Below are 3,998 nucleotides of genomic sequence, written 5' to 3'. Positions count from 1 at the left end.
ACACTTTCTTTCCATGTATAATTTTTTTTTTTTTTTTTTAACTTATTTTGACACATAATCACTCACTTTTCTTTGAGTAGATACTATAAAATGTATATATTTATCTTTAATTCCACAATTAAAATAATTAATGTTATTAGAATATATAAACTATCACTGTGAAAGTATTTGGTCCCATAAACAAGACCACACACGCACACGCACACACACACACACACACACACACACACGTGCACGCGCTACCCATTCTTTCTTGTTTTGAAAGTAAAAACAACATTGAGACACATGCAAACACTCTGTACATACAAAACAGATGTGAGACCTTCTCATTCCATCATTCATTTTCTTTTTTTCTGTTTGAGTGGCTGTTTTTAATGCCAGTCTTTGTTTGTTCCTTCAGTCTCCACACAATACCCGTCATGCATCACCATTTACCTCAACAGACTTCATATCCTTCAGATTAACAGAATGATTAGTTGCCTCAAAGTCGGGCCGATACTGTTTACTCCCCCCGTTATATTAAAAACTAGAAAGCATGAAATGAATGGAGAGACCAAGGGCAGATCAATCAGCGCTGAATAAAACAGTTCCTAAAGCATCTGGGCCTTAAATGATTGAAAGCAGGAAAATAATTCATTACAGGCCAGCAGCCTTGAGCTCTTTAGGGCATGAAAATGAGCCCGGAGTGTCTCAGACTCAAACAAGCCTCATGGTGGAAACGCAAGACAGAAGAAAAGAACAGACTCTTGTGATGTGGCAATGGCAACTGGAATAATATAACAATATCTGATTGACAATACACAAGTAAATCTCCAAGCATCCATTCTTCTCACATTTTAGAAGTGCTGGTAACAGGAAAAATTTACATTTACACATTTGCAAAGACATTTTCTCTGCGAAACAAAAAAATAAATATATAAAGCTGTCTCTGGAGTGATAACATAAGGTAAAAAAAAATTAAAAAGGTACATATTTGTACCTTATTTACTCTTAAATAATACATATTAGTATATTAAATGTACAGGTGCATCTCAATAAATTAGAATGCCGTGGAAAAGTATTTATTTCAGTAATTCAACTCAAATTGTGAAACTCGTGTATTAAATTCAATGCACACAGACTGAAGTAGTTTAAGTCTTTGGTTCTTTTAATTGTGATGATTTTGGCTCACATTTAACAAAAACCCACCAATTCACATCTCAACAAATTAGAATACTAAAAATTAGAAATTAGAAACATTTTTAGTGAATTGTTGGCCTTCTGGAAAGTATGTTCATTTACTGTATATGTACTCAATACTTGGTAGGGCCTCCTTTTGCTTTAATTACTGCCTCAATTCGCCTTGATGAGCCTTCAGCTCATCTGCATTTTTTGGTCTCTTGTTTCTCATTTTCCTCTTGACAAATTCAGGTCTGGTGAGTTTCCTGGTCAGTCAAGCACACCAACACCATGGTCATTTAACCAACTTTTGGTGCTTTTGGCAGTGTGGGCAGGTGCCAAATCCTGATGGAAAATGAAATCATCATCTTTAAAAAGATGGTCAGCAGAAGGAAGCATGAAGTGCTCCAAAATTTCTTGGTAAACGGGTGCAGTGACTTTGGTTTTCAAAAAACACAATGGACCAACACCAGCAGATGACACTGCAGCCCAAATCATCACAGACTGTGGAAACTTAACACTGGACTTCAAGCAACTTGGGCTATGAGCTTCTCCACCCTTCCTCCAGACTCTAGGACCTTGGTTTCCAAATGAAATACAAAACTTGCTCTCATCTGAAAAGAGGACTTTGGACCACTGGGCAACAGTCCAGTTCTTCTTCTCCTTAGCCCAGGTAAGATGCCTCTGATGTTGTCTGTGGTTCAGGAGTGGCTTAACAAGAGGAATACGACAACTGTAGCCAAATTCCTCGACACGTCTGTGTGTGGTGGCTCTTGATGCCTTGACCCCAGTCTCAGTCCATTCCTTGTGAAGTTCACCCAAATTCTTGAATCGATTTTGCTTGACAATCCTCATAAGGCTGCGGTTCTCTCGGTTGGTTGTGCATCTTTTTCTGCCACACTTTTTCCTTCCACTCAACTTTCTGTTAACATGCTTGGATACAGCACTCTGTGAACAGCCAGCTTCTTTGGTAATGCATGTTTGTGGCTTACCCTCCTTGTGAAGGGTGTCAATGATTGTCTTCTGGACAACTGTCAGATCAGCAGTCTTCCCCATGATTGTGTAGCCTAGTGAACTAAACTGAGAGACCATTTTGAAGGCTCAGGAAACCTTTGCAGGTGTTTTGAGTTGATTAGCTGATTGGCATGTCACCATATTCTAATTTGTTGAGATGTGAATTGGTGGGTTTTTGTTAAATGTGAGCCAAAATCATCACAATTAAAAGAACCAAAGACTTAAACTACTTCAGTCTGTGTGCACTGAATTTATTTAATACACGAGTTTCACAATTTGATTGAATTACTGAAATAAATTAACTTTTCCACGACATTCTAATTTATTGAGATGCACCTGTACATACTAATACCTAATGTGTACATATTAGTATCTTTTGAAAGGGTGACACCCTTTTCACCTTAATTCAATTACAGGGCAAATAATAGAATTACAGGAAAACGTATTCTAATTTCAAATGTAATAAAATCAAATCCTTTTCTTCTGATTTGGCTCAACTGGTTCAGTCATATTTTTATTTATAAAAGGTCATGAATAATTAAAAAGTCATTTTATGAACCATTTATGATCACTTCTGGTGATGAGTTGGAGTTCTGCTAAAGTTTTGCACACTTCAATTTTTTTTTAAATAATTTTTAAAAGAAAAATATTGTATGATGTATATTTTTCATATTACATATATGTTTATATTATATTATATTTGTATATGCAAGCGAGGCTGATTATGTATAAGATTTAGTACAGAACTAGAGCTTCAAATTAATTAAAACATTTATTACATCATGTTGAGTGTATATTACTCAGATGAATAATATTTATAAATATTTGCTGAGACAAAACAATTAAGATCATTTAAAGACATTTCATTACTGTGAAATATTAAAGTATCAAATAGAAAAAAAGGCTTTTTGGGGTTATATATATATATATATATATATATATATATATATATACATACATTTGGTGTAGGATTTACTTTTTATTTGCTAGTAAATTTCACAAAAAAAATTACAAAGAAACAGCAAGTAGCACATTGATTTAATCATGACATTTTGAAGCTGAAAGACTAAAATGGTAGTTTCAATAATCTTTGTTTTATTTACAGCTTCAAAAAATAATTTTCTAGTGTAATTAATCACACTAAATTAACACGTTTAAATGAATGAGGCCCAAGCCTAGCATTCTGTGTTGGAGGAGTGGAGATATCAGCCACAAATCATATACTTCGAATCTGCAGGATCAGCGTTAAGTCGTCATCTGTGCTCTATAAGGTACATGAACGAGCAGTAAGCCCTGTTCTGTACTCACAGGAGATTGAGGATAAACCTCACGTCACTTCAGGGCGATGCATGTCACAATAGTAACACGCGTCCGTTTCTATTAACAGTGCATGCAGCGAAACCAAGGCTGTAGACGAACGCACATTCAGGCGAATGCAAACATGCCAATGAAAACTTTTGCACTGAGGAATAAAAAGTCCTTGAAGTCGCATGATCTCCTGCTTTTGCTTTACACTCAGCTGCATTAAGCTCTTTTTGATGCCCATATCAGCTCCCAGGGCTCGCTTTTGATTACTTTCATGTACCTTTCACCCAGAAACTATATGGATGTTCAATATAATTTAGCTTGCTGATATTTAAAAATCCCTGACTGCTCTGTCAACAAAGCACACAGGAGTGCGAACGTGCATCTCAATAAAAGGTCTTTGAGCGGTAAGCGCAAACTTATAATTCACCGGAGCGTTGCTGAGCCCTTATCTTGCACTTCTGCTATTGCCAGACGAGGCTTTTCGGGCCGGCCGGCACGTCCTCGAAAAATAATGCTGC

Source organism: Onychostoma macrolepis, chromosome 18 (assembly GCF_012432095.1).
Source record: "Onychostoma macrolepis isolate SWU-2019 chromosome 18, ASM1243209v1, whole genome shotgun sequence".
Classification (NCBI taxonomy): domain Eukaryota; kingdom Metazoa; phylum Chordata; class Actinopteri; order Cypriniformes; family Cyprinidae; genus Onychostoma; species Onychostoma macrolepis.
This window is presented reverse-complemented; position numbering follows the sequence as displayed.